Raw genomic sequence first — 16,490 nt, 5'->3', positions numbered from 1 at the left:
CTAACACGATCTCTCGCGCAAAATAATTCGTAGATGCTTAACTCTTGCGTGCCTTTCTTCAAATGTTTTGATACCAACAATCATTGGCAAACTCCTGCAAACGCGTAAGTAAATAAATTAAAAACCTCAATTTTTCCCATATTTCAAGGAGACCGCATGGTCGCTGAGATCGCAGCCTGATGCGAAAATATCGGTATGGTTAGCTGAGCGTGTAACGCACAAGAACAAAGCAACATCTTTTAATTTCACGAATAAGATAGTCAAACCCCGATTCAAACCGGCGAGCTTTGTACGGAGGCCAATAGTACATGATTAGTTTCCTCAAACTTCTCCTTCCGGAGTAATGAATAGCGAAGCCGGAACTAGGTGAAAAACAGTAAAATAATAATATGCGGAATAACACCTGAAAGCTAAATGCTATGAAATTTACAGTAATTTAGGCCAGCGTTCACTTTTGCCTCATTAGCACAGCTCTATGCACCGACTTGTTCCAGGTCAGTATTGCATACGACGCACACTAATTATCCCCTCAGTTCATCACCTTTATCTATATATATTTCTCTGTGTGTGCATGTGTGCCGGAGGATGTGCGCATGCGTGAGGAGAAATATGGCGGCGAATGAGGGTATCGCTAGCGGACCTCCAGGTGGCGCAAATTTACTCGTCTTCGTATGAAAACAGTGACTCAACCGTTCTTCGGACAGCGTTCCGTGTGATGCCGCACCGTTTCGCTTCCCATTTAGCACGCATCTGTTAGTAAAGTCAAGGTCAATTTACGACAGGCATTCGAACCGACGACGTATGTACCGCCAGCTGTATGTCTTAATTACATCGGAACGCCACGGGGCCCATCGCAGCGGGCAGCGTCGAATAGTGGAGAAAGTGCCGTAAAAAGAGAATACGTGGAGAGGGCACCGTCAGAGAGCCGCTAGGAGTGCAGATGGCATTGCGATACCGGTCACGTGGTGGCGTGCTTCACAGAATAAGCGTGGGGAGCGGACGCCACGGATTCCATCTACCACATCAGTCGTCCGCAGACTGTAACAGCGTCCAGTAATGTGTAAGGGGGGAAGGGGGGGGGGGGCGCAATGGACAGTTAACAACCATCTACAACTTCGCTCGCGCAAATACGTCAGCTCTGTTTTCTGAGAAGAGGTATGGCGACGGTACAGAGAAGCACAAGACCTCAAAAATGCGACCAGATGCGCGAAGTCAGCAGTGCTAGGTACTAACAAAGCCTACTAATTGTCCTATTACGCTTTGATACTAGGCCACGTAAAACTATGCATCTCTAGTCGCAGCGAGAACGCCATAATATCGCCACTCTTGTCCGCAAACGTTTGTAGATATATTTGCAGTATCACTGCAGCCACAAAGAGTGATAATTTCGCATTCCCGTACGCGTCATTAGGACCATAATTATTTTGAAATTGAAATAAACCTACACAAAACGTAAAAGAAAAAGCAACCACTGCTGCTGGTTGGATTCAATTTCACGACCTCCGAGTGATTTAACTTGTTTTCGGAGGCAGTGGGTTCAGATCTCAAAGTTCTCGCAAGACCGCAAGCAAACTCTATCCCCAACCAATGCCCTTCATTCAAGCACTTAGAAACAAACCTTGCTTTCCTCTAGCAAAACATTATGATGGCCGCGAGAGAATAACACCAGTGGCTCAAAAGAATAAGAGCATTCCCCGCATGCATAACAGACATTTGATGTCATTTCCATTTCTTTCTGTGTACCATCTATTTTCTCCCTCTCCCCTCAAACCTTGGGCCTATTTCTCTAAATTTAACATTTTGCAACTATTCTTGTCGCTGACAAATATTATTGTCCAAACCATTGCTGTAGACCCTTTTACTCCCTTGCCGCTAAATCCTCTTTACTATTTTTACCCTCCTCCAACCTTCCATTTCGTCCTACAGGCACGCTGCATGTTCTGTCCTGATGAAGATCAGCTTCTAGTCGAAACGTCAGCAAAATAAATGTTTCTCTAGAAAGCGTGACTCAACTTTTTACCTACAATATTAGCAGCCGAGAAATTCACCCATCGCGACTTACATAAATAATATACTATTAACCTGCGTATAAAGTAATCGCGACAGGAGACGGTTTAGATACACGTACCGCTTTCCGTCCTGCTATATTTTCCCAGAAGCTAAGGAAAGATCAAACATTACTTTAGATAATCAGGCCAAGTACAACCCCTGCAGTCCGATTCTTTGTTCTAAGGAGTACTTATCGTCTCTGTGTCCCACGTTATTCTCGCATTCCCGCCGGCCGCAGTTTTATCCCGACGCTAGACCGGAAGAACTTTGCCTTGAAGCGCGCGCGCTTCTCTCGTCGTGGGAACAAAATTAATCTTTCTCTGGGCTTTCATTTGTCTTCCTTTTCACTGTGCGCTCTCGGCCTTTTGTTTCATGGGCCCGCATTACAAGCGCCGCCCGTGTCCCCCGCGTTTGCCTTCACTCAACCGGATTAATCGTCACGAGTCTCTCCTTTCGCGTTCTGGGGAATTTTTTCGCCTGTGTACAACGCACACATTAGTCCCTCGCTTAGTCTTTTCTTGACCGTTCTCAGGCTATGAGTTTTGCTTTCTTATTTTTTTCCTCTTTTTTTTAAGGTATTCGTATTCTGTGCCGATGTACATGTACAAAAAGATCATTCAGCCTCGGGAGGCAAATTGGATTTAAAGAGGGCGGAACTCGTGAAAAACGCAAATATTGTTCCTTAGAAGAATGCTCGGATGTATGCCCGCACCATTCCCGTTATTTCTGGAGAGCATAAATTTCAGTTATTTATTTTTTTAATTTCAGTGGCACACGGGCGAGTACTTGTTTGAGTTCGGCGCCACATACCCAGAGAGTTTGGTCGCTTTCTGGGAAAGTGTTTATGAGCGCAATTTGTTCGCATATTGTACAAACTCACGATAACAATCATTACACCCTCAAATCCTCTCCCGGTCGGCTTTTAGTTGCTTGCTAATAATTCTCAAATCCTCTGCCCATTCGACTTCCATGAGAGCCTTAATTACTCGTTGTTAACGCACAACAAAGTTCAGAAGCAATGTTTTGCTGGAAATCGGCAGCTTAGAATATTTCTACTATTTTTTCCTTAAAAGTATCTTAAAATACTCCATAGTTTTGCCACAATTATCCTCAAAATTAAGCGCAGCCCATTAGTTGTTGTGGCAGTTCCAATTAAAAGCACGGCGCCCGTGTGCTGTGCGATGTCAGTGCGCGTTAAAGAATCCCAGGTGGTAGAAACCACTCCGAAGCCCTCTACTACGGCATCTCTCATTAGCCTGAGTCGCTTTGGAACGTCCAAGCCCCGCAAACTAACCAACTAAATAACTGGTGCGAGCGCAGAAAAAAAAAAAACTCGAAAACTAAATTCTGCAACATCGCACAGCACACGGACGCCTCTTTGTTTCGCCTACACGAGGTCGGGTTCGGTCCCGACTTTGGCGGCTCCGTATCGATGGAGGCGAAACGAAGAGGCGTCCGTGTGCTGTGCGAGGTCAGCGCATGTTAAAGATCCCCAGGTGGTCGAAATTACTCCGTAGCCCTCCATTACGGCTCCTCTTTCTCTCCATCCACTTTCACTCCCACCTTCCTCCCTTCCTTTATGGCGCGGTTCAGGTGTCCACAGAAACAAGTTTGACAGATACCTTTCCCTTCCTGTGAACCAATTATATATATATAACACTTCCAAACACTATTAGCCCATTCCAATCAATATGTGCTTAACAGTATGTTACGATATTACACAGTTGCCTGAAAGCTAAAAGCGTACCCCAGAATCCCTGACTTGAAAAAGAAATTTAGCACAAGTATACAATACCGACAGTTGTCTTTTGCTGTGTCCGCAACGATTCTATGGTAAGGTTTAAAAATAGGGGGCAATGAGCTGCCTGCACTAGTAGACAGCTTGCGGTAAAATTATCGGATGCCTTAATCAGAATGTTTTTAAACATTACAGGGCCAAGTAAGTTCTTTGACATGTTGCAGCTTTTGTTTATGGATGCTCTCCATACTCAACACTCCTTCATTGAGTAAAATACAGCTTGTCTTCAGTTGTGCTGTAGTTGCTTACCTTGCATGCAGCAGTGTCACCCAGCGTCTCGGAGATTATCTATATTTATATCGCCTAACTTGATCTTTTGCTTTCTTTTAATATTCTGTGCAGCAGTGCGTAGAACCTAAAATGTGTGCCCCTGTGAGCAGTGGTAGTTCTGTTTGTTAAAACAATATGCAGCACATCAAATATGCGGCCTCAATTATACTTCAACAAACTTCTCAAATGCAAGAAAACAATTAACAGCAAAGAAACGAGTAGAAGAAAGGCCGGCAGGTATGAGCTTTGCAAAATGTATAGACTTTTCCCGTTTTTATCAATGAAAACAAAAATGCTTTTGGTCTAACTTTGTGCTCAGTGTTGGCATAAAATTTGCTGGAGAGCAGCATATATGCTGAGGTAATCTCCGCGGAGCTCATCGCTCGCCAGCAGTCATCACATCTTCGCAAGGCAATCTAAGCCGGCTTAGAAGCCGGCTTTTTGTTATTGTAATAGCTTTCCTCCTTTAAGTTATTTATGTGGCAGAAATAAAGGAAATGCCTTTCCTTCATTGACGTAGTGGCTAGTGCAAAGAAGTGCACTGGTATGCAGGGATTACACTTCGGCTCACTTCGCCATATTCCCGCTACATTCCCCCATCTCACGGCAAGGCACTAGCGTCATGTGCTAGCCGCTCAGGCATATGCTTTAGTTGGTGCCTAAGATCTCGGACGACGTAAACATCTTTCAGCTGCTTTCATTCGATGCGAGCTGAAAACACGCACGTTTTATATCCACTGAACCAAACTACCCTCCGGCGCTCTCTACTCTTCATTTCTTGGGGAAAATGGCGCGGCAAGCGCCAAAGCGAAGTGCAAGTAGTGGGTTTTATTTCAGAAACTTTTGAAATGGGCCTTCGACTCTGCTGCATTTCTGAGTCTTCTGGTATGCAGTCGAACTCGCCTCTAACTACTTCCGGTAAAAATCCCCGCAAAAGTCGAGATTCGAAGCGTAATGCGCCCTCAACTGGTGCCGAAGCTGCGCTCCGCGAAGACACCCGTAACGACCGAGGACATTTTCTCCTGTCACCCAGCAGAACCCACCGCGCGCACTAAGAGAAATAAAGCTGAAAATGTGAACATGACTTCGCTGTACGCTCGTCGCAATGGGGTTCCCGGCACGTGGCCTCGGATGCCGTTCGGTGGGGTTCAGACTATAGGGGCGAGCCTGCGAACATTTCCTTAAGATGTCCTCGCGCGGAAGTGCCGTTTCAGGTCTCCAATGTTCCAGAACGGACATTTCATTTTCCTGCTGCTGCTCCTGCTGGTTTTCTCTACGTCCGTTCCGAAGCATTTAGCGGCGGGCTCGTAAAGAACTCAAATGCGTAGTGATCATAAAATTAAAAAAAAAAAAAAGCCCCGCGGAATGTGAACGGTAAAGCGAAATAAGAGTATCCTATCTTGAGGGCACAGAAGAGGGGGGTGTGGTAGAAATACTATAAAACAGCAGGAATAATGCCGGTCGGCCTCTAACATCTCTTGACATTACCATCACTTCTAATTCACGGAGGTCATTGAAACACGCATGACCATGCAATTTCTTTTACTTCTTGATTTTCACAGACACTTCCAGTAACATTTTCAGCTTCTGTTACCTCCCTTAAATGCGCAAATCTTAAAAGTTCCGGTGTTTAGTTAGCAGGTAGTCGCCGGGTACTATTAGTGTAGAGCATTTTATTTGCTTCTCTATGTATACGTTCGCGGCAACACTTAGAGCCAGCGCTGCCATCGCCCAATAATTCGCGGGCTAGCCGTCGATATTGGTTTTCACGTTTGCCTAACAAAGTGGGACTTCGGCGTCGCCTCCTTGAGAAGAGGCCTCTGAATAAATGCGTTAAAAGCAGGCGCCCAGCCATATAGCACCAATTACAAGTACAAGAGTGTACATCCATCCAGTGATTTATAATAACTTATTGACTGATTTAGCTAGCTACGCCGATGGTTTCGAAGCCGCCAAAGCGCTTCTGGACTAAAGGACCTCTCCTTGGGGCATCCTACTTGTTTTTGTCTAATATTTCGCACCTTCTTTTATAGTGTGCAGAATTCGAAAGGTACGTGGAGAACTAGAGCTTGGAGATGTGTCAGGACACGTAAAATAAAATGAACCGTGGCAGCTTCATACCGATGCCACGCCTTTACGTTTAATAAAGTTTATTAACAGCAACGTGAAGCGTGCCCGGCACCCGTCTTCTTGTACATTTAACAGGATAACGTTAAATGCCCAGTTGTCCACAAAATGCGGAGTGGGCGCTGACTGCGTAGTGGGTGAAAAATGACGGGCACGTCGCTGGCAGGGGATGATGGCCTGGCATTGATTGTCGGTTGTGATAACGTTTCGGGACGGGAAACATGACATAGCTGAGTTGCTAGGTGCCATGGAGGAAGGAAACAACTTAGGAGAGGCCCTTGCCATTCCCAATGCATTGGAGAAAGTGTGGCGGAAGTGACGTCAAAATTTAGGGTTAGCCAAGTCGGGCCATTAGCAACGGCATCGCCGTTGCTATGAAAACTCGGGCCACCAGCAACAGCGTTGCTGAGGGTCCGAGGTACGTGAGCGTCGCGGAGATAGAAAATGCGGAGGGTAAAGGAGGAGGAGAGACATTGCAGCGTCCGGTCGCGGCGCGGCCGCGCCGGCTTCAAAAGAGTGACGTCAGGGCCTCTCAAGTTCTTTCCTTCCTCCATGGAAGGCGCCGCCAAGTGACTCGGACTTCGCCTTTGAGATGGAAAAGTGAGAATGGAATCCAGCCCTGTATAAGGCTTCGATAAGCGACTTAGACACGCTACCCCCAAGCCACGCAGAAACTATCGTGCGGCTTGGTTAAAGCGGGGCTTCACACTTTCGCCAGGTGTTTTTTTTTTTTTTTTTTTCATATAGTGGTAGGTTATGGCTGTATGCTAACGAGCACGAGTGGTGTAATAACTAGTAACCTGCGTGCTGATTTATAAATTCAGAACTTGAATGGCGATTGCTGGTATTGCAGACAAATAACCGCCGACTTCTTTTAATACAACGGCAGACGCGTCGACAAATATGAAGAACGCACTTTGCGACTTCATTTCCAGACCAGAAAGCGAGATTCCCATCTGTCAGTTTTCACCTGAACGCAGTTAAGGGGCCGAGACCAAGCTAAAATAGTTACACTATATAGTATACACTTAATGTCTCCAACAGCTGAGAGGGTGCAGCATCGTTCTTTGTGTTTTCTGAGCTGTTGTACCTTGCCGGGTAACCTAAAAGAGCATGGCTGAAGGCCAGTTGGTGAGACATTGTAGACTTAAAACGGCTGAAACTATGCGCTGTCTCCTTGCTTCCATCCTGTCGTTTCCGCGGTTTTAATTTTACAACAGCGCCTTAACCGCGTGTTACAGATATTATACGAAGTGAGATTATGTGAAATCATTATCGTGGACAGGCTTAGCTTTCCCGTGGCGCGGACATTTAAAGCGCAAGCTCTGCTCCTAACATTATCCAAGGTCATTCATATATGCAAGCTATAGGCACTGCGCATGCGCCATTTTCATCTGCGTCTCGCCGCCGGCCGAACCGCGAATGACGTCAACCTCAGAGTCACGTGACCATCAGCTGCTCCATGCAACGTTGGCTCCATGCGCTACTCCTCCGCCTCGCCGCTATATTAAACCAGTGCCCTCGCCGGCGCATGGCATCTTCTTTAGAAAAGCTATATAAACTGCTTAACTGCGCTTGCTTCCTTATTCTGGCCATGGATGATGCGCTGTCTTGCCCGTCGATGTATACGCTCTGTCGCAAGCGTCAGGCTGAACTCGACAATTCTGCCCAGCGCGAGGACCACCTCGCTAGGCACGGGGAACGCAGTCGCACCATGTCTGTGGCCGAGACTCCTAAACAGCGATAAGCCCGACGGCCAGTACTCGTAACGTGAGCTTACGCTCGTTAACTAGGTTAACAAGCAGCCAAGTCAGAAGGATAAGGCATGTTCTTTAATGCTGGACAGAACGTTAAAAGATATGTTGCCTTGACGATGTGATCGCGGAATTTTTGTTTTTTGTTTTAATTCTGTTTTTTGTTTTGATAATGCCTATACATACATGCACTCAGAAATAAACCTGCAGTTGATAGTTTGCGCACATCTGTTCTGTGTCGTCTCCGATTGTGTCCCAGTTCCTACGTAAGCGCAACAATGCACAGGATTAACTAGGTTCGATCGGCTTGAACCGCCCAAATTTGTTAATCTGCTTTGTTTATCTCATTTCATTTTTTTCGCCCTCATTTTTATACTGCGCCTTCAATTTCACATCAACCGAGTTTCTAGCAGTCAGCGCATAACCAATTGTTTCATGTGGCTAGCAGTACTGATGTTCTCAGTTATCTGTACTGAAGGCGAGCTCGTAAAACCAGTGCGCATAATATCTATCGTCTCGATTTTGTCTTTGTTTCGTTTTTTGAAAATGCGCGCCGATAAACATCTCGACAGCGCTTTTCGTGGCGAACGGCGGCCACCGGCGTGTCGCACAGTTCGCGTACGGAGATCGATCATCATTGCTCTAGCCTGCGGCTTCCCCTTCTTGGCTTTGTTAGAGAAGCAACCGAAGAGCGAAGAACCCGGCGAGGCCACCGCCGCGGCCGTTTTCTCGGCGATAGATTAATCACGCGAAGTGGCCAGGTATAAACGAAGACGAAGATTAATAGCTCTGGGTGCACCCGCAAGCACTCGAGAGCCGCAGCCGCACTTCGATAAGGAGAGAGGGTGGAAGGAAGAATGAAGGCTTGCGCTTGACTAGTAGTTTTACGGACGCTTCCATTATGGCATCGGCAGAAGCCCTAGTCGGTTTCAACGGAAGCACGGCGCACGGACCACCTCCTTTCTCGCGCAGTTCTGAAGCGGGGCTAATTGCTTTCGAAAGATAGTCACTTCCGTGCTTCCGTGACACGGCTTTTTCTTACGTTCCGGCCAAATTAAGACCATGATAAATGGAGAAAGTGAGTGGGCCACGCGACGACTTTGATAAGTAGAGTACTGGCTTCTGGGCCGGCACTGGTCCCTCAGGCAGCGATTATGCATTTCGGGAGATAGTCGAGCGGTTTACCAGTGCGAAGTTCGTTTCATTGACGGAGTAGGCAAAGGTGGAAGCTTCGCTATGATTTGTTGCCCTTTGAGTATTCGGAATAATGAAAACTGGCGGTAAGTCACACGGCCAATGGGAGACAATCTGGCAGTTTTAAACGAAGCGTGCCACTTCACGTGCGCTACCTGAAGCTTGTCAGACAGAATACCATTTCGTGTGCTCCCCTCCCCCCCAACCTCCCCCCCCCCTCTTTTTTTTTCTTTAGCGTGCACTTGTATATTAATGTATAAAATCAAGCGCCGAGAAGTCCTGGTCGAGGGCGCAGCTCTCTGGACGGTTTTCATTAGTGTAATGCACAAAAGTATAGGAGTTACAGTGAATGCCACCTGTCCTTCACTTGCCCTTTCACATGCATTATGCGGCATAGAAGCTTAAAATATTTTTTTTTATTCTTTATTGCATACACTAACAATATCCCTCTATCAATCAATCAATACTGTAAGTAAACGTCTACGGAACGGATTGCTAAAAACGTCTACGCGTCCACATTAGAAAAAGGATTTTTCGGGTGGTACGGAACTCTGTCATTGTTCGGAACGTTTTTCATCGCCCTTCCCTCGTTTATTGCCCTCAAATCATTTTAGGACATTTCTGTGGTCCGTCTCATGCAAAACATTTCTTCGTTCTTCACACCATTCATATTTGAACATGCGAACAGAACAGGGAAGTTTTAACATCTACCATACCGAAATCGCCGAGTTTAACGAGCCATTCTTACTTACAGGATATTTTCGCTATAGTTATGGTTCTTGTAGGAGCCTCAGCTAACCTTAAATAAAGTTATGAGCTACGCAGTTATTCTTTTTTTCTCGCTATATCCTAGCGAGTGTTCACTGTGATTGTCTGAAACTTCCATCCAGAAAAAAAAAAAATTCAGGAAAAACATAGGAATACGTTCTGAATTTTAAGCCTTAAATCGAATTCATAATTACGAAAGAGCTATATTTTAGATTTTTTTTTTCGAAGTCATTGGCTGCGCAGCAATAGCAGCTGTTTTCTCCACCAATACGTGGTTAATCTAATCGAATTGTACGTAATTGGTTACATGAAAAGCGAGCCTATATACCGAAGCCTTCATAATTTTAGGGCGCTCGACGGCTGAATCCAAGGACGCTGGATCGAATCTCGGCCGTGGCATTCGCTCTTAGATGGAGCCGAAAAGACAGGCGCCCGTGTGCTGTGCGATGTCAGTGCACGTTAACGAACCTCGGGTGGTCGAAATTTCGCGAGCCCTTCACCAGGGCATCTCCCATAGCCTAAGTTACTTTGGGACGTTAAACCTCATAAAACATAAACCTCAAAATTCTGAGCGCCTTTTTACTGGTCAGCGCTCGAGAACTTCTACGGCGCCCGACAGATCAGCGACATTCCTTGCCAGTAAATGCACAGAGGAATGGGCAGCCTTGGTTTGTGTTTGTTCCAAGGACACCATCGAGCCAAAAGGCAGCCCAGATGCCAGATGGAGCATGCGGTTCGCTGGTGCTTCTTTGCATGTGCACGCCAGGGTATGCGGCAGGTATTCTGCTCCCGCAGCATATTCTTTCTGCCTGTAAAAAACATCACAACTACGAATCGTCGAAAGCATTACAGCCCCATTTAATGCACTAAAAGCGAGACACCAAGCAGGCTTGTTTTCGCGAATGATATCGCTAGGAGTGTGACATACATATTTATGACGAGCACGCCTAGCGGCGAAATAAGTTACCTTTGTCAGGAACGTTTGCGAAGCCATAATAAGAATAGTGCCGCGCCATTAATGCGACCAAACAGCTTGGCGATTGCACTGAAATGTAGTGCTCCGTGATAAAAGAAGCAGCTAGTGCAATCACTCCACGGACGCAAATGGCGTCGGCTGAGTAAAAACTCTGCTAAGCTTCCGAAAAACCGGCACAGCAAACGTACCGAAGCGGCGTCATTTTCCTGCGCTTATTGCGCAGGCGCTGCGGAATAAAATTCGTTCGATGCCGAGAGCGGCGAGAAATGGCCTGAGGGACTTCCGCTTGGCAACCAGAGCCGAGTCGTTTTTAAAACTGCCAGTGATTCCGGCGCCAAAATAGCTCTTCAATAGCTCCTCCCTGCACCCGCTTCCATCTCTCCCGGTGCTGCCGTATCTTCAGAGTGCAGCGAATAACTCTCACCCTGCTCCAACGCTACTCCCTCACTTTCTCCCTCGGAGCTTCCAAGGCTGTCTTAGCACAACGTTGCCGGCAAATATATAAAGAAGGCTGTACCAATAGAATGGGATAGAAAACGCCCAGGAATCTTCAAGGCTCGACAGATGCGCCGCCAAGAGGTAGCCAGCCATATAGTATACTGTATGGTCCAGAAAAACGTCTCTGGAGCATCAGTCCGATTCGACCGGCCGGTGGTGCGTACGGCGTTTCAAGGTAGACGCCTGCGTTCAGCCACCAGCAACTGCGGTAGCAGCGCCAGTTGCAAATCGAACGGCCTCGTCTCGCGTGGGCCCCAATGTGCGCGCGGAGGCGAAGCTTGAAAAGCGCTGAGCTGGCGCGGAAATTGCGCCTTTACGTGCTCGCGGACGAGCGTCCTGCGGGGCGCCGTCTCTCTCTCTCCTTCTCCTTCTTGCTTCCCTCACTGCTGGCTTCAAGCTCGATTCCTCTCTTTGACGATCGCCCTCCGCATTGTTTTCATTTCTGCGTTTGGAACTTCTCTCGAGCTAGGAGTTTTACGTTTCCCGTGTTCGTCGAGCTTTCCTTTTTGGTTGTTGCCAAACAAAACGCAACAATCCCCTGAAACGAGTGCGTGTGCTGTGCGACGTCAGTGAACGTTAAAGATCCCCAGGCGGTCGAAAGTACTCCGTAGCCCTCCAATACTGCTCATTTTTTTCTCCTGTCTCTTTCACTCCCACCATCCTCCGTTTCCTTACGGCGCGGTTCAGGTAGTCATAGAAAAGATGTGACGGAGACTGCGCGTTTCCTGTCTTGTGTTTACCGTTCGTCTGCCTACTGATTCAGCCCTAGCGAACGTATCTGAGCGCATTTTTGGAACAATAATTATAATAATAATTTTAATAGTAACTACGCAATATAATGCCATTCATTAAACGCAATATTCACAAAGTGGGCAAGAGCCTGTCAAAGCCTTTATCTGCTTGAGAGCCTTGACCGAGCAGATTCGGCAGGTGATCATGCAGTATTCACTTGACCATTAGCATAAAGTGAGAGAATAACGGGTTTTGAAAACAAACACTGAGTAGAACTGAATGCAAATGAATTAGAAATGAAGGGAGGTGAACAAAACACCGTGAGCTAAATAGCGCAAGACACTGATTGAAACCATATATATGTACATATTTCTTAGAAATGAGCGTGTTACAGCACATAACATTTAGAACTATAATAGTAATAACGTTCAAGAAAGATAAATTAATGCTTGGAAGCCAATGCACGCAAACTATTGCTTTCCGTCCCTCGCTGCCGCACGCACAAGCGATTAAGTTTAATTTCTGACGAACCATTGGAGTTCATTTTGAACTAAAACCGAAATTCAATGCCTTCAGTTGTACCTTTTAAGCGGTTTTCTTATTTCAAACCCCAGGTGTCTGCTTCCTGCTGGAGTGCACATCATCGCAACACTAGCTACTCTTGCGGTTGCAAAATAAAAAATAAATAAATCAAAGCGAAAAAAAGCTTTTTAGATGCTTACGAAGCCAGTCTGGCCGCAACACTGTTATTCGTAGAGACTTTCTTCATCTGGGAAGAAAGTTTTGTTTGGCGCATAAAGTGGGTTTTCGCGTGCACAAGTTTCCGGCAGTAAACTCATACTCCAGGCGGCGCTTGGCGAGAGAATGGGCGTCTCTTGTTTAAAATGAGGCCCTTGGAGATGGTCCGCCTGTCCCCAGCGATCAATATTGCTCAGTCTAGCGTGTCTCAACGCTTATTCCTGTTCCCTAGCTCTCGCCGTGTGCTTCAAATTAGTGCCTAAGAGCGCGCATGCCAGAATCCATCATGCCTCTCTCGTGCGCGCGATGGGAATTTCGCGAGCGAGCTTCATGTGCTCTAATGATCCTAAACTCTGCGATAACAGCATGTGTCATCGCTGCCCACCCACAAGAGAAATGTAAAACTCCTGCAGGCAGAAAATTACGCCACATACAAAACAACACAGGAATACCACGTCCTTGCCTGCAACGGCTAGTAAAGAACAAGTTTGGTTCATTATTACGCGAAACAGTAGTTAGCAGTACGCTGGCACGGAATACTGCAGGAAACTTCGGCATCATTTCAGTCACATTCAATGCCGTAGTCGCCAAGAGCAGCTTATTTGAATTAAGTACCTGTAAAGCTTGCTTTACTGCTCGAAGACTATTATTGCGGCAGAGCCACTATACTGAACGTGCGGCTCAATTTCGCCAGCCGATTTTGGTACAAACCTCTTGTCACGAAAAGCTTTGAGAAATCAGAATGCAGATATTGGTTTAAGCTAAGCGACAACATAAGAGTACCATCTAGCAAAAAAAAAAAAAAAAGAATAGACAGCGTCATCGTCGTCGATGCCTGGTAGTGAATAAGTTGGTTAACAGAGCACTCACGTCAAGGCAACAATGACATATGCGGGAATTTCGAACAACCCACGAAGCTGGACGTAAACATGACGTCATGCGAAGAGTGAAAGCATTTACAACATGGAATTTAATGTGAAATGAATGGTTCCGGCATGTCGCAAATTATTTCACTTTCTGTTTAATTTAGCTCAAAGGAACTTTTTTACATCTTGTGCGGTTCTAAACTTACAGGCTTGTGTTAGGAGCCGGAGACACTACCGACTACGTCAAGCAAGGAATCTTTGAGCTCGTTTGGAACAAATAGAGTTTAATGCATGTAGTGTGCCTTACATGAAAAGTGATATCTCACGACTGCACGTTAAGTATGTGCGTTATTAGAAAGATAAGAATTACGACAGGAGTGACGTATCCAGTAGCAAAGTTCATGCTATAGTCTCTATGCTGCCGTTTCTAGTGGCACAGTAGCGCCAGTATGCGGCAGCCGCCATAATCCCGTGCAATTTCATGCACGCTGCTGGCAACAGATGGCATACGCGGGTCTCATAACAATTGAGTCACTTTGTATTTTGAGCAGTTACAGGCAGCTATCGCACCACACCATTACTGTGGAGCTTCTGTGTCCCGCTAATGTTTTGCTCAATTCTACATCAAAAATTGTGTTTCGCGACACCCGCCCTGTTTCCACCCATGACTTTCCGCCTGTCGAACTAACAGCTTTTGCAATAACAGCGCCGACATCGTGTGTTGGTCATCTATTTTATTTTGGACTCGTCTCGTAATATATTCAAGTTCATCCGTCGTCGTTACGTTATGTTAAAGAGCCTTCAGCTTGAATCACTCTAAAAAGCTTAGACCATCAAAGAAAAGGTGCTAGACAGGTAGGTATATAAAATATAAACGTTTAAAGTGTCTACCGTAGTTCGAAAGTTATTTACTCGCGAGGAACGAAAAAAAATGTAAATTATGACTGCTTCAGGTGGCCGTCGGTAATGCCCCGTCGATGTTCAGCTAAGCGTACTGTTCGCATTATCTTAATTTACGCCACGTACTTTATATATTACCTTTCACATTTTACGCGCTAAATATGCATACCATAATCACATTTCTGCACGTACCTTACACTGTTAGGAAAGTTGCATATTAGGGATGCTTCGCCGTAGTTTTTCGGTCGACGTGCGTGACACTACTTTGGGCTGCAGCACGCACACGTTATGCAGTATTTCGGTGTACTTTGGCCAAGTTCTGCCCTTGCGACGCTACGAAACTCCTACTTGGGAACTGTAGTGACACGCTCTGAGCAGCGTTGCGTTAACATATATCGACAAAACAGCTGAACGCAGCGAAAAGGTCTAATGCTTACACCGCGTTTAATCGCTGGTTTTGTGACCATCCAGTGTGAAATATCGGTCCGGTATGTTCCAAGCAGGCGCGGCGCAATTGCTTGGTCAAGTGCAACGCCGTTAGCGAGATTGAATAATGCTTTCTCCGCGGCCGACCGCAGCGGTCTGCCCGACGAACCACCGTGCGGCTCCACTGCTGGCAGGCGTCCCGCGTGGCCAAAGCGCGGTGTCCACGCCCCCTAGGAAACTCGGCCTCACTCCCCTTCCCTCGGGCCTTCGGTCCGCACACGCTCGCTATCGGCCGGGCACCCTCGCTTCGCTTCCCAGAAGAAGGAGCGTCATCATCTGCGCCACGGAAGAAACAACTCGGTCGTGATTCTCTGGGCCCTATTTTCCCCTTCGTCTCGGAAAGATAAGAGGTGAAAACTGACAATAATTTTCTCCGCCGGGGCCTTATTTTCGGGTAATGGACTAGCGAGGGAAACAAAAAAAAGAGTCCGGCGAGACCCGAGAGGCAAGAAACAGCACTCTTTGGGGAGGTGGGGCGCACCACACGCGTGCTGTAGAAAACACCAGCGCCACTGCTTGGAGGAGAAGCGCGGTGCAAGGCGGAATGCTTAGGAAGGGGGGGAAGGAGGACATCATTCCGGCCGCCTGAGCGCGAGGAAATCGGGCGCGAAAACTGGACAGATAACTCACTCAGTATCTGGATTTGGGTCGGTCTCGGCCGGCGTGCCCCAGCGCCCGCGCTAACGGCCTCCGAGGAAAAGTAAAGGCTCTCCGTGGGTGGAAGCAGTAATAAATAGTGCACGATAGGTGCCTGCCAACGCCTCTGTTGGGGCGGAGAGATGGCGTGGCCCGGAAAGAAAAAGATACCAAGATAGCGCTCATAATGACGGCGAGGCGTGAGTAGGAAAATATTTTGTTCCCTTAATGCACTCATTTTGCGCAGCATCTCGTTGCCGTAATTTAGTCGCACTGTTGATTCTCGAACAAGGCGGATACACTCATTATCATCCACTTAAAATCAACCGTAAGGCTAGCTTTTTTTTTTTCGGAAAAGTAGATGGAAGCGGAAGTCGTCCTGATCTCGAGCTTCATCTCCCTGTGCTGTGGAGACCCGTTAGGGCAGAATCTTCTCCGTCATGGGATACATTCATAATCACATAAAATTAATGTTAATACCTATGCTCGAAATACCACATTGAAGAATTTTTTTTAGCTCACTTGAGCGCCCGATAGGTCCAGCTTTCCTGAAATTTATGAAATTGTTCTTGGATTAAAGAAATCTAGCAAACAAAGATGCCGAAGTGATTTGCACGTGACAAAGGGTGATGATGTTAGGTGAACCCCAACTTGACATTAGGGAGCCCATGTGTTTAACGCAACGAAAATTTGTGCAT

At 46.7% G+C, this 16,490-nt stretch overlaps 2 protein-coding genes across 3 annotated transcripts in view; one reads left to right on the top strand and one right to left on the bottom strand.

The window, feature by feature from the left end:
- LOC146185731 (uncharacterized) overlaps positions 1-16,490 on the top strand; it is a 624,411-nt gene that overhangs the window by 201,978 nt on the left and 405,943 nt on the right. The window lies entirely within an intron of this gene.
- The window catches only part of LOC146185732 (hemicentin-2-like), a 182,347-nt gene that overhangs the window by 48,067 nt on the left and 117,790 nt on the right, over positions 1-16,490 (bottom strand). The gene's annotated exons all lie outside the window — the stretch shown is intronic.

This window comes from Amblyomma maculatum, chromosome 6 (assembly GCF_055883805.1).
Source record: "Amblyomma maculatum isolate TAMU_Amacu chromosome 6, ASM5588380v1, whole genome shotgun sequence".
In the NCBI taxonomy this organism is placed as follows: domain Eukaryota; kingdom Metazoa; phylum Arthropoda; class Arachnida; order Ixodida; family Ixodidae; genus Amblyomma; species Amblyomma maculatum.
This window is presented reverse-complemented; position numbering and strand designations above follow the sequence as displayed.